This window comes from Schistocerca gregaria, chromosome X, assembly GCF_023897955.1.
Source record: "Schistocerca gregaria isolate iqSchGreg1 chromosome X, iqSchGreg1.2, whole genome shotgun sequence".
NCBI lineage: Eukaryota > Metazoa > Arthropoda > Insecta > Orthoptera > Acrididae > Schistocerca > Schistocerca gregaria.
The window spans coordinates 171696466-171723173 of NC_064931.1; positions in this window are offsets into that span (position 1 = coordinate 171696466).

The window sequence follows — 26708 nt, forward strand, 5'->3', positions numbered from 1 at the left end:
GAGTGGAATGGTAGATAGATAGTATGATAGTGGTTCGATGAACCCTCTGCCAAGCACTTAAGTGTGAATTGCAGAGTAATCATGTAGATGTAGATGTAGAAGGAGGAGAAAGAAGTCAGCCGAGCCCTTTCAAAGGAACCATCCCTACAGTCACCTTATGCGATTTAATAAACTCACGGAGAACCTAAACCAGGGCGGCCAGATGGGGGTTTGACCCACTGTCTTCCTGACTACGAATCCACTGTCTTAAAACTACTTCACCATCGTTCTCCTCGAAACAAAATGATTCAAACAAACCTAACTAGTACGGTGCCTCCGCGCTGCCAGGCGTGGTAGCTGGGAAAAGGCCGACGCCACGCATAGCATGTTTTGGCTATCGGTGCCGTCTAGCTTATGTTTTGTTTACTGTACGGGTCGGGTTTGCCTCAGTGCGTGCCCGGGCATTCTACAGTGAACGTCAGTTGCGACTTACTGTTTGTTTATCTTTCTGCCACCAACGGCTTTGCTGCAGTGCCAACACCGGTTCCCGTCAAAACACCGAAGTTAAGGGCTGTCGGGCTGGGCTAGCATATGGATAGGTTACCATCCGGTCTCCGAGAGCTGAAGGCAAGTGGCGTGCACTCAGCCCTTGTGAGTCGAACTGAGGAGTTACTTGATTGATAAGTAGCGTCTCTGGTCTCGTAAACTGACACATGGCCGGGAGAGCGGTGTGCTGACCACATGTCCCTCCATATCGGCTTCCAATAATGCATGTGGTCTGAGGATGACACGGCGGCCAGTCGGTACCGTTGGGCTTTCCAAGGCCTCTTCGGACGGAATTATCTTCCTACCATTCTGTAGTGAAACTCTGTATTTAATTTATCGCTCTTTATTATTATTATTATTATTATTATTACTCGTATTAACGTTAATCCCCCGTTAAGGATAGCGGAAAAACACAATCAATTTTCATGGCATTTTTTTCAGTATCTTTCTTTTTTCTTCCCCAAATCCTCTCATATATTTACTGTGCTTCCTCGTACACTTTTCTGTCCACTTCTTTCCGGTTTTCTTCTCTTTGGGGCCGGCCGCTGTGGCCGAGCGGTTCTATTCGCTTCAGTCTGGAACCGCGCGACCGCTACGGTCGCAGGTTGTAATCCTGCCTCGGGCATGGATGTGTGTGATGTCCTTAGGTTAGTTAGGTTTGAGTAGTTCTAAGTTCTAGGGGCCTGATGACCTCAGATGTAAAGTCCCATAGTGCTCACAGCCATTTGGACTTCTCTTTGGACGTTTGCTGAAATTTCTTTTTTCTGACTTTTTCTCTGTAATTTTCCCTGCTGTCATGTCGTCTGTGGAGACGTTCAGTTTCGTGAGGCCTTCTATGCTTTCCATTACCCAGTTGGTTTTCACTGTGTTAACTGTCACTATGTTAAAAATGTTCTTGCTCAATCATTTTTTGTTCATCCTGCATATGTCTGTAGAACTCTGCCCTTCTTTCCCTGAAGTTTTTTGTAATCGTCTCTGTCTGTTCGCACAGTTCTTTTGTCGGTCTCTTTGTCCAGATCCCCTCTTCCGAACTGGCCCGAAGATCTTTCTCAGTATTTTCCTCTCTTCTTTTTCAATCTCCTTAATTTTAGTTCTCCCCCTGATTACTGATATTTCTGAGACATACAAGGACTGTCGTAAGTAGTGTCATAATTTGGCATTGATGGAACTACTTCTTTTTTGTACTGGTTCCATGTAAGTTTGTATGTTTTTTGCAGTTTTGTGATCGTTTCTTTATTGGATGTTGCGTTCAATCTTGTTTTCTGTATAATCTCTCCCAGGCATTTGAAACTATCTACTTGTGTGATACTTCCATACTTTGTTACTAGTGTGTGTTTGTTTGTGGATTTTGTGTGCATGTATTACGTTTTTCCATGTGAGATTTGTTGTCCTGTTTGGACTGAGATTGTCTCTAGAGATTCCTTGGTTATTTCCTGTATAATGGAGAAGTAATTCTATTTTTTAATCATTAATACTTGTTGTTGTTTTTGGGAGAAGAGACCCAACTACGACGTCATCGGTCTCATCGGATCAGGGAAGGACGGGGAAGGAAATCAGCCGTGCCCTTTCAAAGGAACCATCCCGGCATTTGCCTGGAGCGATTTAGGGAAATCACGGAAAACCTAAATCAGGATGGCCAGACGCGGGATTGAACCGTCGTACTCCCGAATGCGAGTCCACTGTGCTAACCACTGCGCCACCTCGCTCGGTAATCATTAATACTCTTTGTGTCATTTTATTTCTTCTCATTATTACTTTTCAGCACACAAATCAAAATTGGTTATATTCTTCACATACGTTCCGTGGCTAGAACTTTGAGACGGACAAGCTAAACGCTCCCTGTGTGACGTAAGATACAATGACTTACCACCACTGGCGCGTTTTCTGTCGGACTGAGTAACCGTAGAGAAACGAACGAGTTCTAACGAGGTAAGATTTTAGGGGCCCACAAGTTCAACAGACTCTTTCAGAGAATTCATGGGTGGCATAAGCACTGTTAGCAGTATTAAGCTATAAACGGTACGGAAGCACTAAAAGCAATCACGGTATTTGTTAGGCCGAGAAATTGATAGCGACCGCCTAAACGTAAATCATCAGATATATTTTTGTGCCGTTTTAGAGGACTTACGTTGCAGCTCACATACGAAGTTAGACAGAACGACATGCCAAGAAGCCATACAATTCAATTCTTCTGATTCTTATGGTACATACTACAAGAACGAATAGACGAAGCCTATTCGAGAGCTTCGAACAACGCTGTTGTTGTCTTCTGGAGAATATATTTTGAAACTAGCAATTACTGTACAACATGTGGTTCTTATATGTGAGTGTATTTCGTTGATAACGCCCTTAGAAGGCATTATTTACCTCAGTGATTTCTGGCGACAGTTCAGTAAAGGTAATGTGTTGGTCAGGGCTGTTTTACCTAGTTTGCACTCAAAAAAGAAGTTTCATCAAACTGAAATCGAAGACACGTATTTCTGAAGGAAAATTAAAAACCAGCGATAGCACGCTTTCCACTCTGAGGCAACGACTTGGAGTCAGACACTCTTCATGATTATGCGGAAGTAGTATTTATGAATGAATGGATCTTAATTTATTCGCAATAAAAACGAAATTCAGCATATCTAAAATTCTCCTTTGTGATGGTTCAAATTTTAAAACTTGCCTGTATTTATAGACGTTTTCTCTATATTTATCCAGTAAGCGGTAGAAGCAAGAAAATCTGTTGTTACCCAGTCGAAATTTTGTTTCTAATTGTGTGAGCTATAAATAAGCCTCCGGAAAACAATGCTTATTTGAAGTATCTAACGTGGTGACAAATCGTCATACACATTTTCTACGTGAAAGAAGTAGGCTGCGTGTCTTACGTAAGGAGCATTGACTAGGTTCTGCCTAATTTCCATGTTTGTGGAAAAATTGATAAAGTGGTTGATGATGAGCATCGGCGATTCATAACTTTTAATTAACAGCTTTAGTCTGACGAATAATTGTAATAGTAACAGATGACGTTTATGTGAAATGTTTGAAACCAAACCACGAAGAATCAATAATCTGTGATTTAAATGGCTAAACAGTGCACCACTTGCGTATTTATTCGTGCTTAGCACGACGCGTTTCGAGAATTTGTTCTCATTTTCAGATGCAAACATTTACATAGGCATTTTGTGTGATGTTTACATACATGTTTTTCTGCCTCTCTTCCACTGCGGTCGTCCTTTTGAGGTTATACAGTAATTGTAAAATCGCACATAATTAATCTTCGGATGTTTTTACACACTAATGTTAGAAATAGTATTTTTGTCTGATTGCCTATAGGTACAGTGTGTCTTCCACGACGCATCGAAATTCACTCACTCAACCATCATTTACACTCTTTTTTGTGAAGTCAGAATATGTTACGAAGATATTATGAGTGGTTGGCTTCATAAAGATTTTGGATACAGTCGCAGATGTTACATTTTGTGTGGAATACGTTCTTCTACATACAGTTGTGGTTCAAATGGCTCTGAGCACTATGCGACTCAACTGCTGTGGTCATCAGTCCCCTAGAACTTAGAACTACTTAAACCTAACTAACCTAAGGACATCACACACATCCATGCCCGAGGCAGGATTCGAACCTGCGACCGTAACAGTCGCACGGTTCCGGACTGCGCGCCTAGAACCGCGAGACCACCAAGGCCGGCCATACAGTTGTGAAATGTGAATTTTATCTTCGCATTTAAATTATTGATTATGCTGTATATTATATTTTGTTGCAAATATTAAGCTGTGTGTATGAAGAAATGAACAAATTTAGGGAAATTGTTATAGATATTACATAAGGGAGAAATCCTTGAAAAAACTGATTCACTATCTAGTTTTGACACTGAGAAATTTTCCCCTTGCTTTTTGCAGTGAACAAAAATTTCCAGGCCTTACATTGAAACCATTATATGTGATTTATGGACGTGACGGAGTATCTTAAAATCTTTTTCTATTTTTTTGAATGGGTCTCTTATTACATAGGACAGAATAGAATGAACTTTCATGGAAGATACACTGAACGCATCACCTGTTAGACATATAACCAATTCATAAAATGAGCGATTGTAACATACTTAAAAAGCGGCAGACATCATGAATGATATAGTTGGAGGCTTTTCAAAAGCATCGATTACGATTGTGACTATCGTCCCTAGATCGCGGTGCTACACCACAGTCGGTAACTGCGAATGGTTTGTAGTGATCAGCTGCTGATGTCAGTCACACATATTGTTCTAGTTAGTACCAATCCATTTGAAATGTAAACTTTTTGAGTAATTGCCCACATAATTGGGCTCAAATTTGACGTGAACCAATATGCTGTTCATGAGTCATCATATAAGGCACATACCTCTATGAAAGTATGATTAGGGGTGCCAGGTGATCTTCCTAGTGGTCCAAAAATTCTCCCAGGATATCTGTGATTTCTGTGACGGGATGTTCCAGGATTCCTCGAGATTGTTTCTCTTGTGTATTGTTGGGCTATGTAGTACATGCATGATGGACATCGGTTCATTTTGATGCTGATGTAAGACGACATATAATTCGCCAATATGTTCCAGTAGCAGGACGTGTATCTTGCTCTCAAATATCTCTCGATTTTTTCTGTCTGGGGCATCATGAAAGTGAAGGGTACAGCACTTACGTTATACGATTGAAGAATCGGAGCGGCAAAATACACTCCTGGAAATTGAAATAAGAACACCGTGAATTCATTGTCCCAGGAAGGGGAAACTTTATTGACACATTCCTGTGGTCAGATACATTACATGATCACACCGACAGATCCACAGGCACATAGTCACAGGCAACAGAGCATGCACAATGTCGGCACTAGTACAGTGTATATCCACCTTTCGCAGCAATGCAGGCTGCTATTCTCCCATGGACACGATCGTAGAGATGCTGGATGTAGTCCTGTGGAACGGCTTGCCATGCCATTTCCACCTGGGGCCTCAGCTGGACCAGCGTTCGTGCTGGACGTGCAGACCGCGTGAGACGACGCTTCATCCAGTCCCAAACATGCTCAATGGGGGACAGATCCGGAGATCTTGCTGGCCAGGGTAGTTGACTTACACCTTCTAGAGCACGTTGGGTGGCACGGGATACATGCGGACGTGCATTGTCCTGTTGGAACAGCAAGTTCCCTTGCCGGTCTAGGAATGGTAGAACGATGGGTTCGATGACGGTTTGGATGTACCGTGCACTATTCAGTGTCCCCTCGACGATCACCAGAGGTGTACGGCCAGTGCAGGAGATCGCTCCCCACACCATGATGCCGAGTGTTGGCCCTGTGTGCCTCGGTCGTATGCAGTCCTGATTGTGGCGCTCACCTGCACGGCGCCAAACACGCATACGACCATCATTGGCACCAAGGCAGAAGCTACTCTCATCGCTGAAGACGGCACGTCTCCACTCGTCCCTCAATTCACGCCTGTCGCGACACCACTGGAGGCGGGCTGCACGATGTTGGGGCGTGAGCGGAAGACGGCGTAACGGTGTGCGGGACCGTAGCCCAGCTTCATGGAGACGGTTGCGAATGGTCCTCGCCGATACCCCAGGAGCAACAGTGTCCCTAATTTGCTGGGAAGTGGCGGTGCGGTCCCCTACGGCACTGCGTAGGATCCTACGGTCTTGGCGTGCATCCGTGCGTCGCTGCGGTCCGGTCGCAGGTCGACGGGCACGTGCACCTTCCGCCGACCACTGGCGACAACATCGATGTACTGTGGAGACCTCACGCCCCACGTCTTGAGCAATTCGGCGGTACGTCCACCCGGCCTCCCGCATGCCCACTATACGCCCTCGCTCAAAGTCCGTCAACTGCACATACGGTTCACGTCCACGCTGTCGCGGCATGCTACCACTGTTAAAGACTGCGATGGAGCTCCGTATGCCACTGCAAACTGGCTGACACTGACGGCGGCGGTGCACAAATGCTGCGCAGCTAGCGCCATTCGACGGCCAACACCGCGGTTCGTGGTGTGTCCGCTGTGCCGTGCGTGTGATCATTGCTTGTACAGCCCTCTCGCAGTGTCCGGAGCAAGTATGATGGGTCTGACACACCGGTGTCAATGTGTTCTTTTTTCCATTTCCAGGAGTGTAGTTTCGTCAAGTTTTTCGAGATGTTCTGTGTGTATTTGAAAGAATTCTAAAATCGCTACAGAAACGGGTATAGTAATGCAACAAATGCGGGGACGATGCGTGGCATACCTGCTTGTTAAGTTAGCCTCTGGGTGAAATGTGGGGCGAATTAGATTGGGACATCATTGAAAAGTTTGCATTTCAAATACGTTTGTACAAACTAATAGAATATTTTATACTGTACTCAACACATTCGCAGTTACCTCACAATCGGTTCGTTTGCGAACGCATGTTTGCCAGAACGTTTATGTTTTTGTTGTCGCGTACTTTCACCTCGATAGTTTTCGTTATAAATTATTACTAGCAGTAAAATTCTCCTGTCGGAGCACAAGAAATTTGAATATGTTGCTGTTTATTTAAAAGACTATGTCTGAAAAGTGGGAGGTAAGTTGCCTTATGCTACCTTCCTCAGCACCTTTAAAAGTTTTCCCAAAAATTTTGGCATGCGAACCTATTCGCGCTTTTTTTTTAAACATGGAATTCACCATCCACCCCCACAAGCTCCCATAACTGTAACTCAATCCAATCCACTAATCCACCACTGTAAGTCGCTCATACCCATCCATCTCCAGTTGCCCTTTCTCTCTCACTCTTTCAGCTGAACTCATTATTATCTCTTTGTGCCTCTCTGTCATTGCCTTCGTTCTCTCCTATTACTACATTCTCCTGTCACTGTCACTGTCTTATTCTTGCTCTCTCTTACTGCTAATATCTCATTCCTTTCTTCCTACCGCTGTTGCCTCTTCTCACTGCCACTATCCCTCTCTTCCTCGTTGTCATTTTCATTTAGTTTGTCACTGGCTCTCATGCACTTCCACTTGCTCTTTCTTTGTATTCCTCTCCTGCTGGCACTGTCTCCTTCACTCTTTTCCAGCACTGTTCTATCACAGTCAACTATGTTCCGCTGCCACTGTATACCTCCTTTTTCTCACACTACCGTTGTTTCATTCGCTCTTTTTATAACACAACCTCTGTGTACTATCTTCCAGTATTTGTTACTTCTCAGTCTCTTTGTCATCGTCACTGTCTTTTCCTCACTCAGCATAAAAAAGCACGAATTCGTTCGCATGCCAAAATTTTTGGGGAATTTTTTAAAGGCAGAATGAAGCAGCTGGTGCTCCACTTTTCCGTCAAAGTTTTTTTAAGTAAACGGGAACATATTCGTATTTTTTGTACTCCCATTGGAGTATTTTTCCGCTTGTTCCCTTCTTTTCCCTGCTGCAGCAGGGCATGTAATTCATATGAAAAGAGATGTATTGATCAGTAAAATTTAGATAGTTTATGTATGTTAAACTAAACAAAACTAATTTTACTCCCAGACCCGATTTTACGCTCAAAAAATTAAGCATGTGGTTCAGTACTATAATATGGGGTTCCCAGACAACAACAAAGATAGTTTACAGCATATTTCTCCATGCTACATCACATTATAAACTATGTTTTCGCCTCACACCGGATTTTACGTGCGTAGGGAAACTTTGATCCTCTATAATTCGGAAGTGGAAAAAGATATGAAGAATATTTTCAAAGATGACAGAGATCAGGATCTTTGGAACATAGCCAAAACACTACACCCATTAGATGTGCATAGCCGTTTGGGGCTCGCGGTTGAGTACCCCTCTCACCCCCCCCCCCCCCAAAAAACCAGCTTTTTGGGGTGTTTCTCGTTAAGGGAAAATGTTTGGCTCTTCTAGATAAATGCCTAGAGGATATACTGTTAAAATGTGTGCAGTCTTCTGTGGTTATTTATGATTTAGATTTCATCTTTGGTCTTAATAACCAGTTCAACTGTATTTAGTCCTTTATTATTGGATCACTAATGGTTTCGTGGCACTAAAATCCAGAGAGCATGAGTCCGCGTTCCCTCGTCGCTATTTCGTGTAGATCGGAGACGCGGACCCATCCACTATATTGGAATCCGCCTGTTTTATACTGTGACATGTCGTCTTTAGCGGTGTTTCCTTCTGACGGACAACGAATGTTGATTAAGGGGGGTAGGACGTCAAACGGGTCGACTTCGAGAAGGAGAGGCACCACAGGACATTTCAATTTGCACTGCCTATACTTTTACAAATAAATTCATAAAACTGTGTCAGCATGATCAGGAAGGATTCAGGATTCACACTCATAGCAGTGGAAGTTCAAAAACACGAAAAAATAACTTGTTTTTAAATGCCAAATTTCATGATTTTTTTCACATACTGTTGGCTGCATTTGTTGCTATAGGTACACTTTTCTTCATAAGTAAGAGAGATTCTTCGACGAATTTTGCACAGCTTACAAACCATACTTACAGGTGTATGAAGCTCTAGAATTTATTTAATCTATGGAAAAATGAGTGGGCTGTTACGTTTTAAACTGCGTGTTTAGAGAAAACTCGAATTTTATAGATAATTATCTCAATTTTTACCACAGTTTTTAACAGATTTGGGAAATTCTAGAGTTTCATGCACCTGTAAGTATGGTTTGTATGCTGTGCAAAATTCATCGAAGAATCACTCTTACTTATGAAGAAAAGTGTACCTACAGCAACAAATGCAGCTAATACCAAGTGAAAAAATGATGAAATTTCACATGTAAAAAAATTTGTTTTCTTATGTTTTTGAACTTCCTCTGCTATGAGTGTGAATCCTGAATCCTACCTGGTCATGCTCACAAAGTTTTATGAACTTATTTGTAAAAGTATAGACAGTGCAAATTAAAATGTCCTGTGGTGCCTCTCCTGCTTCAAGTCGGCCCGTTTCACGTCCTATCCCACTTAAAAAGGTTCAGAGCTTTTCTGCTCTAATGTTTTAGTCATACGTTCACCTGAAGGTGTGGCTTTTAGAGCCACGAAACCGGTAGTGGTCCAATAGTAGAGGACTAAATACAGTTGAAGTAGTTTTTAATACCCAAGATGTCTACTCATAGCTGTGGTTGCCTCACTTACAAGGTTGTCTGCAGTATTTAGATTTCGCCTCATACCGGGTTGAAGTAAGGTAACTTTGAACGTCTGTGTCTTAGAAGCGGATAAAGATATCAGGAAAAATTCCAAGGTTGTTCGAGATCGTAATCTTACTAATATATCGCAAAAATTTTAGCCATTTGCTGTGCATAGCCAATACTCGGCTGTGGTTTGGTTCGGTGGTGACAGCGAAAATACCGCAAAAAAAACCGCCTGTGAACTAATAGCGCCTACATTTGTCCCATAAAGCCCACCTTAGACCACATCAAATGTAAAAAGAACCAACTGTTCCATTTGCCTAAGCAGGAAGAAGTGTGAAATGTTCATACTTTGACCCTGTAGTGTAGAATAGTGACACGAAGACGATCTTTCTGTTGAGTAAACAAATGGTCCCTAGTCCAATGCCTATCCTAAACGCTTGACATTAACTTTTCATCACCAACAGAACCCGACGTCTCAGCACCAGAAACTCCCGTTTCTAAGCGCGGTGTTTTGGAACATGTTAGGTACGCATGCACACCAATACACCCATAATCTGAGCATCAAACAGCCATGCTCTTATGAATGTACTATGTTACATTAGAATGGGGAATGATTTTCTATTAATGTTGTGGAATTTTTAAAGTCTCTTCGACTGCGAGACCAGTATATTAGAGACACACTGGGAATAAAATAAGTTGACGGAGAGACGGAGTCGTCTTGAAGTAATCTGTGCAGTATTTATTTGTGGACCCGTGGAAGAGACAAGAAGATGAGACTATAAAATGAGATATCCGAAAATAATAGCGCCTGATGTGTGACCGAGTGCTTCACTGCGTAGTACTTCTCTGTAGCATCGATCGGACTTAACTTGGGAGAACTCTTGCGTGACTGCGTAAAACTGCGTATAAACGAAATGAAGATTGGCTGACATTTCGGAATTCGGACTTTATATACGCCATTGATTAATACCAACTCTGTAGTTGCCCGTGGCTATGAAAGTCTTCTGCTAAGCCACCCGCCCGAATCACGGCAGCAGTCTCCCTCTTCTCCATCGATCACCATCTCTTATGTCTGCGCTCCGGGCTCCGCAGGAGAGTCGCAGTTATGATTGAAATCGATTGGAGAATGAAATTGGAAATTGAAGCCGTGCGGCTGGGGGCCGAGGCTTTCTCAGATCTCAGATGGCCACAGCGTTGCGTGCGTCTTTGGGCAAGTCACATCACGTAGAATTTGCCAACACTCCTATTTTACGATCGCATCCGAATACCGGAGATTTGCAGTATTTTGAGTGTAGATTGCAACCTGCCTTGGTCGAGGAAGCCATACATGTGATATCCTCTTCGGATACTTCATGCTGGATATCGAAAAAATGAAAACACCTACGCTGGAAGGAAATGATGATGATGATTGGTTTGTGTGGTGCTCAACTGCGCGGTCGTCAGCGCCCGTACTAAGTCCCAATTTTTACACAGTCCAATTTTTACACAATCCAACTGTCACGAATGATGACGATGATGATGATGATGATGAAATGATGAGGACAACACAAACACCCCAACCCGGCCGGGAATCGAACCCGTGATCCACAGGAAGCAAAGGAGGAAACGATGCGAGCGTCTGGGCATAGACTCAATATTTTCCGGGACATGTTTCCTCAGTTACTTGTAACGCCTGTCATGTTATTTTGCTCTCTCCTTGTGTTATAAAATCTCTGGGAATCGTTATGAGCAGTTAGTAAATGATCGTTGTTGTAGTATGTCCATCTACTCTCCTGTCAGCCGAGGACGACTGTATCTAGTGTTGTGGCAGTATGCAGAGTTCGAGCCGAAATTTAGTCTGCTAAGAACTACAACGGAAGACACACCAGACTTGATAATTAAGAGATGGCCATTTTGCAAAAGCATTATTAGCTCTGATTGGTGCGCTTAACATGCTTCTAGAGAGATCAGTTTCAAGGAAAAAAAGCACAAAAATTTCGTTGTAGAGAAACCATTGCCAAATCTCTTGTAAATCAGCTACTTGCAACGAAGATGTTTCGTTTATGCGAAGAGCATAAAGCTAGAGCTACCGACCAATTATAAATAAGTATAATCCGAGAACTCCAATTTTTTCGTACTCTCCACAAACAGGAAATGTTTATCCATGGAGAACATGAAAAGAGGTGTGCAATTCAGAAAATGTATTTCCAACTGTGACGCAAAATCAAAGTTTTGCCATGGCTTGCATTTTCAGGGGTCCCATGCTCTCACTTAAAAGGCAGGTAACTGTTAAAGTCCATGAAACCATTCTTGGTGGCCATTTCATTCATTGTGGCAGCCATTTTTCGAAGGAGGGAATAGCAATTTCCATAACAATAATAATGGCCCTTTGCTATATGGCTGCAAATGTCCTATATAGGTTATATCAACATGGCGGTAACTAACACATTTTCACTGGTCTACTTAAACAATGAATTTGATTTTCATGTGATGGAGTTCTGTAGAAAAAAATTACTTTCTTCCTGCACCTCTGTGTGCTCCTTTGATAAGACCCAATGGTTTTACATCATACTGGGTCGTTGCTGACATTTTATCCTAATCCAGCATTAATGTAATTTAATAAAACAAGATAAAATATATCTGTAGAACTATGCGGCCGTTTCTTGTTTAGCCCTGAGTAGTGGTGTGGGGCAGGCAAATGTCCAGTGAGCAGGACAATAATAAATGGGCGTTAGCCCGGGAATTTGCCCAAAACAGTTTTAAACGCCCCAAATCTGGGCATTTATAAAAAAGTAGATTTAAAGTTTTTACTGCTGGAATGTAAAATTTACTAATGAAAATAAAGGATGGGACGATACTCCCGATAGAAGTTAGTAAGTGTTTACCTTTAAACATACGTGCGAGGTCTGTTCAATAAATCCTGGACATTGTCGCAAAATATTTCTACGCTTACTTTTTACCTATTGTGCATGGTCCCCTTCGAAATACTTTCCTTCACAGTTGATACACCGCTCCCGACGCCATTTCGTCTTCCGAAAGCAGTCTGCAAATTTTCTTTTATCTCGTCTATCGCTGCAAACCCTCTTCCTTTCAATGGAGTTTTCAACTTTGGAAATAAAAAAAGAAGTCCTCAGGAGCCAGGTCTGGAGAGTACGGAGGATGAGGTAGCACAGTGATTTCGCTTTTTGTGCAATAGTCACGCACCAACAGGAATGAATTTGTGGGTGCGTTATCGTGATGCATGAGCCATGAATTGTCTCGCCACATTTCAGGCCGTTTCCTTCTTAAATCTTCTCACAGGCGTCGCAACACGTCCCGATACTACCATCGATTAACAGTTTGTCCCTGTGGCGCGAATTGATGATGAACTAATCCTTTAAAGTCAAAGAAAACTATCAGCATGGATTTGACATTTGACCTGACCTGACGAGCTTATTTTGGTCTTGGAGATCATTTCCCGGCCCATTATGAAGGTTGAATCTTGGTCTCAAGATCATAACTATAGACCCACGTCTTATCACCAGTTATGATTCTCTTAAGGAACATCTCGTGCTCATTTGCGAGATCCAAAAGCTTCTCACAGATTGCGGAGAGAAAGTCATTCTGGTATTGACTCATGAGCCGTGGGACCAAAGTGGGAGCAACACGATGAATTCCAAGATGCTGTGTCAGGATTTCATGACATGATCCAACTGAACTGTTACAATCTTCTGTAATCTCTCGGACAATCAGTCTTGGACTGGCACGCACAATTTCGATGACGTTACATGAGCGTTGTCGGTAGACGTCGAAGGGTGTTCTGAAATAGAGTCATCTTTAACTTCCGACTGGCCATTTTTAAACCGTATGAACCATCCGTAACACCGAGTACGTATTAAGCATTCATCACCGTAGGATTCCCGCAGTATTTCATATCTCTCTGTAAAGGTTTCCTTGAGTTTCACTCAAAATTTAATGTAGAGGCGTCGCTCTTCAACTCTGCCATCTCGAAATTCGCAAACGTTCTACTCAATTCAGCGCTGAACAATAACTAACAGACATATAACACAGAAATTTCTCGCATTTACACATTACACACAGGCACGTGCAGGGATCAGGGATGCCAACCGCATTCCACTCAAACACACCAAAGGCTCGAAATTACGAATATTCTGGAATTTTCTGAACAGATCTCGTATGTCTTTCATTGCCCTTTTTATTTTTACCAGTCTTCCCCCTCCCCCCTCCTCTCTCTCTCTCTCTCTCTCTCTCTCTCTCTCTCTCTCTCTCCCTCCTTCTCTCTCTCTCTCTCTGTCTCTGTCTCTCCTGCCCCCCCCCCCCCCCACTCCCCACACAAACCGCATTAAACTAGAACAGCTGTTTAGTCGCTGTAAAAACATTGTCCTTAGGTCATCGCTTTGTAATGCAAACCACTTTATAATCTCTTTCAAATCTCTGAATAAGAACGATTATTGATAGCAAAATTGTTACTGAATGTCTTTAACAGCTGGAATGTGTTTCTTGATAACATGTGTATTCTTAAAAGTTAAACTATTTTCAGTGAGAAAAAAATGCTTTATTATCAGATTTATCGACATTTGAGGCAGACTATAGTTTTCTGTGCTGCTCCTTTCATTATCTACTTCGTATGACTGCACTGCTGTGAAGCTAAAATGAGAACACTAATACAAAAAAGATTTAATAACAAAGAATATATGCCCAACACCCTGGAATCGTTAGATTCTTAGAGAACTGGCGATTCTTGGGCTTGTGGAATCGGAATCGGCAAATGACCCATCCCTAATTAAAATCATTATGGATGAGATTTTTTACTCTAATTTTTTTTGCAGTGGTAGAGTGTAAGTAAAAGTACTACCCACAGGCTACCTTCTTAATATAAACAGCACTTTATTTCAAGAATTAATTTTAAACCTGAGTTTAGTTTTTTGTGTTATATACTACCCCAAAAAATACCTCATTAAAAATTTATAATTATGTTTATAGTCCATTTTATTTCTCCTAACTCTCAAGCAACTTTCCAACTTGGTCACCCAACGACTAGAGAAAAAGTGTTGCAAAATACCTTATCCTATAGAAAACATCAGTTCTTACGAAATTTTAAAGCGCAGCCTACCAATTAATCTTTAAAATGTATAAATTCCCGGGCACTGATGAATTTTGGACATTTGTCTAGGTATTTACCCTGGGCATTTGCCCCCACGTATAAATGCCCAGGCGTTTTACATCACTAGCAATGAGTAATAATCAGGAAAGACTTGACGAGACCTTCTACTTATTTTGTCCTCTAGTTATTTAATTAAATATTTTGCGATTAGCAGCTTCCAGATTATCAATGAGTGCCGGTATGTGTTTATAACGTCTTTATGAGGTGGTACTACCGAATATTCCCGAGCCGCCGCTGTTGCTTGGGTCCCATGCTCTCACTGCAAGGGCAGGTACGGAAGGAAGCTAACATATCTTCCACTTTGTTAATTTGTGTACAAGATTACATCATCGATATTCACTGCGTTTCTTGTAGACACTTCATCTAAATTGTCGGTCTTTAATTGCGACAAAAGCTGGTCGTGCGAAAAAAGTTTGTATGCCCCAAAACCACCAGTTAATGGAACTCACTGATAAATACAGACTGTGTACAGTACATGGAAGACCTGGCCTATGTGATCTACTCCTTTCGAATACACAAATAAACAATGATAGGTTGACCTCACATTTACGCTTGGATTCCGTTGCATGCGCTGTCCTGCCACGTCAGTCTCTACTATAAATGAATGTCTGTTTGTTATACATCAAGTTGGATGCATGGTATTTTTGGCATTTTCCAGCCGTCTCTATTTGTAGGAATTATTCTGAATGTTGTTACTATTAATAACAACAAAAAATGTTGAAACGTATCGTGAAACTGTCACAGTTTGTCACCAGTTCAGCGGTATTCGGATATCTTAAACCACAAACTACCCTGAACACTGTTCTCAAACACCGACTTAGTTACGTTAGACACCGCAGTGTTACGCTGTACTATTCGGATCCCTCTAGCGGCAGAGGCCTCCAAATATGTAGACACGAAGAATAAAGATATAGAACATTAATAAAGTTTTAAAAATCTTTAAGAGCTTTCATAGAAAATATTATGAGGCATTGATACTCGGCACGCCTTCGTATTTTTCAAGCTAAATTTCAGAGAGATTTAAGTTTACCAGCGTACAAACCTCGTAGCAAGATATCATTCGCGAAGTGAAACAGTGGATACTCAATTCCTCAGTGATCAGAATCTGAAGATCTGAAAAAAGCCGCTACAAAGAACCGCACTGATCATGTTACACATTCGAGTGAACGTCGGTTCAAATCCGCGTTGAGCCACTCATATTTAGTTTGTCTGTGATTTCCCTAAATTGTTCCGGGCAAATGCCGGGAAGGTTTCTCTGGTAGGGTACGACCGCTTTCCTTCCCAATCCTTGAAACAACCAGAGCTGGTACTCGGTATCTAATGACGTCGTTGTCGGTGGGACATTAAACTCTAATCTGATCTAATAATCGTATTACACAATTAACGCCAGATCTCACAATCAGTCAGCACCTCGAATGTCTTACACCTGTAACTGTAGTGGGGTAAGAGCTGCACAATGCGAACGTTGACAGTTTAGTGGACGTCCAGAAAACTGCGGCTGCTGACAAGAATGCCTTAGAACTAGAAATTGGTGTCAGTACCATAGAACATGCCTCAGACCTTGTTCACAGAGAATAAGACTGTGCGGTGAACCGTCCTCTGTCTTCTTCCCGCATCACGCTGAGTTGAGTGCTACTGTACTGCAGGGCTGTTGAGAGATTTCTCTGGAAATACTGTTACACGGTACATACGTATACACACCACCAAATAATTGCCTTTAAACCTCTTGAATAAACCTTTTAACGTCACGTTCCGCTCCGTTCGTCGAGGAGCGAAAGTTTCATCATCTTTCTGCATCGGAGAATCTCAACTTATTCTGGATTTGCGCGGCACTCGACACCGATTGCGTGCCAAAGAAACAAACGCGACACTAACGACGGACTATTGACTGTTGACTGCAGCTATGTGCTTTCATTACGCGCCAACCTGACAATTGTTTAAAGTTATTAGCCGGTATATGAGATGGCATCCTAGTAAAAGGAGCTCAGCTCTTTCGACAATTCTGCAAGAATCATGATTACCTTGCGGGCTTTCATAACAATATGAAAATGCATAAAATGAGGTGGCCCTCAACTATGTACCCTCCGACTCAACGTTGAAATATTAAAAGTTTAGGCTGGTTTCGTTGTCTAGGAGCTGGGATACGTAGTTGCCGCATTACAGCCCAAATATTGCTGAGTCTACAATATACGATAAGAATACACACATGAATCGAATGGTCGAAGGTTTCGATCACTCAGCAATTGAGAATTATGAATGTAACATATAAATTTATAAATGAAAGATTGCAATTAAATAAAATCTGTAGGTACAATCTTAACGACTTTAAATGATGAGTCCGATAGTAAAAGTACTTTTGAGAATGCGGTATATTGCTGCAAAACATTTATTGGTGTCGATGGTCCAGCAATAAAATAAAAGTTGAATAAAAGGGAAACAATAGATTCCTACAGCACGTAATTAGTTATGAGCAACAACACAGCTCGCGAGATATTCACTTCTAAACGCACACTACGTCTTCACTGTAGGAGCCACGGAGATCTCACAAGTGCACAAGTCGGCACTCCAATGTATTTCTATCTGCCGCGTCACGCGCAAACCGCTCCACACTCTCCAAGTCTCTCTGCGACTTCGCGTCCGTCGCGTCCAGCAATTTCCGTCTCGTGTGCGACTGTCACTCGCGCCGCACTATTCCAAACTACCTCGTGTCCTCTCCGGAAACGATGCTCCTCCACAACTTCAATACGTCTCTCCTAGTAATGAGCGCTATAATTGGTTAGAGCGCTCCCTCGATGTCTCAAAGCCAATGTGCACTCACAAACATACTGAAACACATACAAAACACTGGATTTACATTTAAATAACTTGAAATTAAATAAATATTCCTACAGCTGGACCATAAACACGCTCTAACACACATTAGATACATAAACAAATTAAATAAACATATATCAAAGGAACAGAACAAAAGGTAGCCCAGTAGCCTAATGTCTCTGTGCTTTCTGAAACACAGTAAATATTTAACCAATTTCTTCAGGAATAGTATATATCGCATATAAACAAAGACATAGATTCTAACAACTCTACTGCAACAAAGGTCAAAATTTAATAATGATTGTGGTGTTGCTCACGCTGCTAAATACCGTATTTTCGGGCAACAACATAGTTATTATGTGGCAGGTGTCATTAGAGCACAGTTAATAAAGTCAATTCATGTAATAATGAATAAACTAGGCACTCATCCTTTCGTGTTTCCCACGCTGGTCTCGTTGTAAAATCATGGCTCAATCGTCGAAAATCTAGGTGGTGATGATTCCAAGCTCGCATGCAAAGAGGCCTAGGTTTTATTCTCCTATATTCAAAAGTTTTGTAGATGCGCTTCACAATCCATTCTTGAAGATTAAACCTTTCAAAGTTAGCTCAATGGTGGTATAAAAAATAATCAGCACTCCGAATTTAAGTTACACTACCGTTTTGTTGCTTTTGTTGCAATGTCGCGTAACACACAAAACATCACTTTACAATACAACACATACTTGAAAACATCTTCCTCACTGTTAAAGTTCACATTTTATAAGCTGACTACAAAAATGCGTCTTTCCAACATGACGTCCAAGACTTGACTTTGTCAAGGTCCGACTCTCTAACTAACTAATAATCGCTTACGCGCCCAAAAATCAAAGTTACAAGTACGTCAAAGATCATAGTGACAAAAGAAAGAATACACATAAGAATAATATCATTGCAACATAAACATATCGATGTATCAAAGTACCTCTAAATTAATGAAATCAAATCTCAATGTTGTCTCAGAAACTACTTTACAGAAACACAGTAGAATATTGCTGGTATCGAGAGGGTCAGGTGAGCTGCCGTAATGGTTACGTAATTCAAGTACCATTACAAGATGAATAAATATATTTATAAGCATGCTGCTACCGTTTTTCGTGTAACTGTGGAGTACTTATGGCCTCACGCGATCGGTAGTAATTGGCAACTTTGACCTCCAATAACTCATGTACTATTAAAGTTACATGCCTGCAATTTATTCCAATTTAGGTTTAAACTAATAACTTTCTAAAGACACGTCCATCGACGAAATCAGAGGAAGCGTTTAGATTTTGGAAATTCGTTGCTGGGTGTTACTCGTGTAATTTACCATCAGATACTAAACTTTAAACTAATAAAGATATTGAAAATCTGATTACACCATTAGAATCGTCAGGGAAATAATAGTAACGTTTATTGTCGAGGTATCATGATTCACCTGGCTATTATTAATTTATATACGAGCTGTGAAATGTCTGCCATTAAGGTTTCAGAAAGTCCGCCATCTTCGGCCCTCCCGTCGCACAGCGTCACCAAGGAATTCGAAGCCACGTGCTCGATGGACCACGTGCTCTGGCCGTTGTGAGGCACCACACGGATGTTAACGTGGTCGGCCGTGCCGTGCGGTGCGAACGGTGGCCGTCAAATCTGAACTTAGAATATTTCCAGGGCGCCGCAACTCGCCCGTTACCTCACAACCTCACTCTGAACAACAAACCATTTACATACATACTCCGCAAGCGTGGGCGGCGAAGGTTATCCCGTAGCACTACTACTCATCTTCTTTTCTTTTTCACTCTCAAACAGGGCAAAGGAAAAACGACTGTCCGTATTCCGCCATACAAGCCCTAACCTGTCTAAGCTTAGCTTACTTATCCTAACTAGAAATGCATATTGGCAGTAGTAGAACCGCTCTGCAATCAGCCTCTAGTACCGGTCCTCTAAGTTTTCTCAATAGCGCTCCTCGAAAAGAACGTAACCTTACGTTCGTTAATTCGTATTTGAGTTACCGAAGCATCTCCGTAATACTGGGGTGTTGTTACCCACCAGTAACAGATCTAACAAACCGCCCCTGGATTGTTTCGATGTCTTCATTTAATGTGACCTGGTGCAGGTCCCAGACATTCGGATAGTGCTCGACAATGGGTCAAACTAATGTCCTGTTACCAATGTAATAGTCTTATGCAACGTATTTATTTGTGACAAGTAGGCCACTAAGGTAGAGCCAGAACATATTATCATGTTTGGAAGTTGGACATTTGTGGTAAGTTCCTATGGGACCAAACTGCTGGGGTCATCGGTCCCTAGGCTTACACAATACTTAATTTAACTTAACCTAACTTACGCTAAGGACAACACACACACACCCATGCCCGAGTGAAGAATCGAACCGTCGACGGGGGAAAGCCGCGCGAACCGTGGCAAGGCGCCCTAGACCACGCAGCACATATTATCATTATTATTGACGGGACAATGAGTATGGCTTAACGCCTGCTCCACGTACAGTTTGATACGAATGGCATATTATAATAGGACGGATGCAAATATGCGTGTTTATTGGAGAGTTAAGATTACGTTATCTGAGATATTTCGGTGCGACGATCCGAGGCAACGATGAAGTGGCGATTTTCCCGTACAACTGTTTCCCGAGTGTACCGTGTGTATCAGGGATAACGTAAAACATCATTTCTCCAATGTCGTGGCGGTCGGAAAAAATTCTGCAAGAACGAGACCAACGATGAGTGAAGAGACTTGTTCAGCGTGACAGAAGTGCAACCCTTCAGCAAATTGCTGCAGGTTTCAATGCTGGGCCATCAACAACTGTCAGCGTAAGAACCATTCAACGGAACAACCTCGATATGGGCATTCGGAACCGGGGCTCACTCATGTACCCTTGATGACTGTACGACACAAAACTTCAGGCCTCGCCTGGGCCCGTCAACACCGACATAGGACTGTTGATGACACGAAACATGTTGCCTGGTGGGACAAGTCTCGTTTCAAATTGTATCGAGCGGATGGACGTGTATGGGTAAGGAGACAACCTCATGAATCCATGGATCCTGCGTGTCAACAGGGTACTGTTCAAGCTGGTGGAGGCTCTGTTATTGTGTGGTATGTGTGCAGTTGGAGTGATATGGGATCCTTGATACTGTAGCATCGCCGCTATTACGCGACTGCAAATTTTTGCAGTAAGTTTTGTTGCTTTATGGCTAACTGTTTTGGAAGCCTGCAGTATAGTAGCATTCAGCGGCGGCCGACTTGTGGCCAGCCGTATGCGTCATAGCCACACATGTCGCTGAAGCGGACTGTGAGAATGCACACTGTGGCGCGTACTAAAATCACTTATTCACCTCACCTAACAAACTAAATAACTATGTTAAATACTATCTATTTTATTCCAAATTTGGTACATGACCTTTTGTTATTCAGACGAACTTTGTGTCAAAATTTGGTACCGCTAACTATAATAGTTTGAGAGATATAAAAAAAATTAAAAAGTACTTAGCCGGCCGGAAGTGACCGAGCGGTTCTAGGCGCTTCAGTCTGTAACCGCGCGACCGCTACGGTCGCGCGTTCTACTCCTGCCTCGTGCATGGATGTGTGTCATGTCCTTAGGTTAGCTAGGTTTAAGTAGTTCTAAGTTCTAGGGGACTGATAAAAATGAAATGTCGTGTGACGAGGGGCTCCCGTCGGGTAGACCGTTCGCCTGGTGCAAGTCTTTCGATTTGACGCCACTTCGGCGACTTGCGCGTCGATGGGGATGAAATGATGATGATTAGGACAACACAACACCCAGTCCCTGAGCGGAGAAAATCTCCGACCCAGCCGGGAATCGAACCCGGGCCCTTTGGATTGACAGTCTGTCGCGCTGACCCCCTTTTTTTTTATTATCAGATTGACTTGGTATATTTCACGAGAATTCAGACAACCATAGTCAAATCATCATTTAATATTAGCTGCAAAAAGAAAATCAACAAATTAGTTGAAACACAAATAAAACATTTCTTCTGGAGGGGAAGACCAACCCGTTATCCCACCCGTATGAATTTTGGGTGTATATATATACATGCAAAAGAGAAAAAAAAATTACGAAAAAATACAACAAGGGAGGGGACTCAAGCTCAGGGAAGAAACAGGAATCACAGGGGAACTTAACCAACACCTTGACGGTTAAACACAAGAAAAAGCATATTCGAAAAAAGCGTTCGGTATTGTGGTAACCGCTGCCATTTCCAATGCGCAGTTGACAAATAATGGTGAAAAACGCGGGGATCTGGGTCATTACCGCCTTCAATGACGTAGTGGACATAGTAACCCAAGAGCCAGACAATCGTGTTCGTTTTCGTCTCAGGAAAATAAGAGATGTCCGGATGTAAGAAGATGTCGTCTGGGAATGCGGTTTCAGGCCCTTTAGGAAGAAAAGCTAATTGACGGCGGACCCAGAGCCAATGATCCCGTCCGCAAGCAACTAGCCTGTGAAGTAAGGTGTCAGTTTGATGACATTCCTCACACTGATCAGTCGGACGAAGGCCAATACGAAAAAGACGATCACCAGTAGGTATCAGACGGTAAATGACCTTATCCCACGTTGAAACAATCTCCATCGGCAAAATGGGAAGACTAAGATGAGACCAGACCGTTGTCCATGACGTTGACGGGGAAGCAAGTTCAACAGAAGAAGGGAAACATGCTGTACCCCAACGGATTTGTAGCATGTTGGTAGTAATATGCGTCATAGAAAGTATATCAGCACCCAGAATACCGACAAGTACAGAGTATTCACGAATGTGCCGCAATTTAGGATTAATCCGTCCAACATCAACAGGAGGGGTCACACTGGCCGGCCGGAGGCGGGAAAGTAAACGAGAGGTGACTGAATGCGGAGCCCGCGTACAGGTTAAAACATTGCGGCGGGCAAATAAGATGGACGTCTTCACTTTGATATCTGAAAGACCCAATCCTCCAAGCTTCCGAGGCCTGGCCACAACTTCATACCGGACACGGAAGACATGGCGGCGCCACAGAAATCGACTAGACAGCTGTTTCAGCCTGCGGGCCATCATCGCGGGAAGCGGGAAGACCTGCGCAACGTAGTATATTTTACTGAAGACATAGGTCTCTAAAACCCGTGCCTTGTGAAGGAGGCTAAGGGAACGGCGGTCATGTTCAAGGATCGCCCGGTGAACACGACTCGTGACCTCACGCCAATTTAGTGCCGCCATTTTGATCGGATTACGATCCACTATGATCCCCAAGGTCTTATGGCGATCGACAACCGTCGCCCAAGGAATGACGACATGATCAAAGCCTCTCAACGGCAGGAACGTGCATTTGCGATCATTAATGCGAGCACCAGCAAGACCACAAAATGAATCCAAGGTATCCTTAAGCCGCGGTATGTCCTCGGCATGTCGTACTAAAACCATGACGTCATCGGCGTATGCACGGACTGCAAAAATTTCCCCCAATATATTCCAGCCACGTAATTGCATGGTGAGATGACGAAGTAAGGTCTCTAAGGATAGAACAAAAAGTGACATGGATAAGGGGCTTCCCTGGGGTAACCCCCGTCTGATCGATATCCGGGGGGTAGGGTGACCGTTCACAATCACCGAGACACTGATACCGGTAAAAAGATTAGTTAAGACTTGTCGAGCATCATTATTAAAGCCGACAGCGGTGAGCACTCTCGATAAAAAATCATGGCTGACGCGATCGAACGCTTTTTGGAAATCAAGAAAAAGCAAAGCCCCTGGGATATTAGCGGCAGCCGCCACCGAGATTACATCGCGACATTCGAGAACGGAAGTCAGTATCGTGCGTCCAGGCACACAGCTTTGGTGGGCGGCAATAATGGTATCGAGCAGCTTAGAGAGACGGATATTAATTGCTCGAGCGGCAAGTTTATAATCAAAGTTAAGGAGATTAATAGGACGGAGGGAATCAATTGCAGGTCGACCTGTGGATTTCGGGAGGAGGACCATTCTGCCTTCCTGAAAAGGAGCAGGAAGTGAGACTCCCCGCATCACTTCATTTACCATTGACGTTAAGGTGTCACCAATGAGCAGCCAAAATTGAACATAGAACTCCTTGGGAATACCATCTAATCCAGGCGACTTGCGGGACTGCGATCCTGCAACAACATCATATATGTCATCCTTCTGAAAAGGACGCAGAAAGGCGTCGTTTAATTGAGGAGTGACGACGCGAGGCAGCAAGGAGGTAAAGTCGTCAAGAGAGGTTTCCGCCGGGACATGAGTATCGTACAGATCAGTAAAATAGGTGTAAACGAAGTCAGAAATGTCACGGTGAGAGGTGAACACGCGGCCGTCAGCGGTTGTGAGGGAGGCAAGGCACCCACGTTTCCGGCGCGACCGTAAACGGACTAGATGGTAGAGTGACGTCAGTTCCTCTTGTAGAAGGGAACGTGGTTGAGACCTCGTCCGCAGGCCCTCCATTTGAATGCGTTTGAGCTGCAGCAATTTGGCTTTGATGCGCTGTATATCAGTAACCCGTAGGGGAGCATGCGTAGCACTATCGTACAGTTGACGTAAGACAGAATAGTAAAATTCTTGCGTTACCCCTCAGCTACCGGGGGCGGACCGGGGAGTGATGACCTGAGATGTTAAATCCCATAGTGCTCAGAGCCATTTCAACCATTTTTGAAAAAGTACTTAACCGAAACTTAAAGAAAGTAAATTCAGATAGGAACAATAACAGTTTATATTTCTTTCGTTATTTGAAAACAGTAATAGCACTGTTATTGTGCTGATTTATTTTATAAAATTTTTCGGTTCTAAACTTTTGATAATTTATCTTTCGTAATGAAAATAACAGTTAAAAAGTTAATATTTATATTTTGCGTTAGGGTGATAGTGTGAGTGTGTATGTGTGACATACGTCAAATTTCAATTCTGTATTGTATTACACCTTACGTAGCTAGAAAGTGATACGTCACTAGAGCCTCATGAAAAGTGTAAATTCCACTAACTGACGTATGTCTACGAATGTTTGCTTCTATTATAAGGCAACCAGAAAGGTAATAAGAGGTTAATCAGTTCTAAAGTTTATTTTTTAAGCATAGTTTTCTCTTAGTTTTCGTTTGGTTTGTTTGTTGGAACATTTTGTTAATATTTGCAGCATGAGATGACGTAAATATCTCTGCGTATGTTGGTTGATTGGAGTGAAACAGTTCAAGCATATGATCTTGAAAGATTGATCTGGTTGACTGTTCGTTTTGATCAACCAACCAGAGTAAAGTCTTACCCGCACATTGGAATGAGTTATATGCCCTAAAAGCAACGGCATTCAGACAGTCGTGGACTAGCTGTTGGACGAGAAGGTATTGTTAGACGTGTCCGAAAAAGTTATTTGTAAAATAAAGAAGTGACTGTTATTTCGCTTTCGGTTTATATCGCCGTGCAAGCAGATGTTTTTACAGACAGTTCTGTGAAATTTGGGAGATTTTGGAGTGTTTCTTGTATAGAAAACCGCGTGTGATGAATTCTGTGAGGCGTGTTCAGTATGCATTTACAGAACCTTTTTTGGCGAGCATCTTCCTTTGAAGAATCCACTAAAAAGGACCGAGTGTGAAACTCATTTCGTAGCAGAGTATTGACTGTATTAATCTCGTCATATTTCGGGTTGGTCTCAGTACGTTTCTGGTTGTCTTGTGTGTGGTATAAGCTGCCTGAACTAGTAGTAGATGTGCTAATGTGGGCTTGCTGACGCCATAACTAAAAGACAATAAAAAATTAGTATCGGGAAGCGGACATTTTCAATGAAGGAAGGAAGCATCCACATTTGCCCGTTATTACTAGAGATTTACACGTTTATTTTGTTACCTGAGTTATGTGGACTATGCAGTCGTAAGTATGGACGATGGTTTTCTTCAACGCTGCTTTTAACATCGTCTACATAGTACCTACGAATGCAGAGCAACGGATGGTGAACCAACGCTGTACTGAGATAGGTGTATATTAATTTGCAGCTTGCTTCACTCAGTGCTAGCGAATTTTTTAACACCGCTACGCCGCAATACGTCTAGATACGACTCTGATATGTGACACATATGTAAGCGTCCTGTCTTATCACCTGCATCCGTTCAAGTCCACTGTACATTTCGACGGACTTGGGCAATTCCAGCAGGACAATGAGACACCCTACACATCCAGAATTGCTACACAATATCTCCATGAACACTCTTCTGAGTTTAAACACTTCCAGTGGCCACCAAACTCCGCAGACGTGAACATTATCGAGCATACATGGAATCCCTTGCAACGTTCCGTTTAGAAGAGGTCTCCATCCCCTCGGTATTCTATCGGATTTATGGGCAGCCCTGCAGGATTCGTGGTGTCAGTTCCCTCCAGCACTACTTCAGACATTAGTCGAGTCCATCGCGGGGGCCTTGTACGATATTAGGTAGGTGTACCACCTTCTTTGGCTCTTCAGTATATAACTGCTTAATCATAACATTGTTTTGCTGCGTTTCGCAGCTAGACTGTTCTTTTTCTGCCTATTAACAATGTAATAAGATGTGTAACATCTTCGTACGTGAAAACTTTTTCAGAATTTGTTTAGATCTACCTATGATTATAAAGTTTACACATAAATCTACTCAGAGCATATTTTCATCCCTGTGGCACTGGAAATTCGTGGAATTATGGAACAGAAGTTGAAATAAAGCTATTCCTTGTGTGAACATGACGTTTCAGGCAGCGTTCCACGCGGAGAGAAATCGGTGATATTTTAAGCACAGTGGGAGATATAACGAATACCGGCGCGAGGCGCATGCGAACATGCCATCAAAACTCACTACTCAAATCGTAGCTCAAACAAGTGCCAAGTTGGGTGTGCGATTAACTTAGCAATGTCATCCTTCAGGATTTTATACGTATGAGCAACATTAAGTTAAAACAAAGAACAGATTGGCTGTGTCCTTCTAATTTATGCGAAAATGGGAATAAGTATCAAAATCAAGTGTAGTACAAGTTTGTAATGTTAGACTTCATTCTGCACAAATATGAGAGAAGAAAAACTGGTACAATCCGTATCTTCTGAATAAACGTGAGGTTATTATTTCTTCTTCTTTAAAATTTGTTTGATTAGTAGA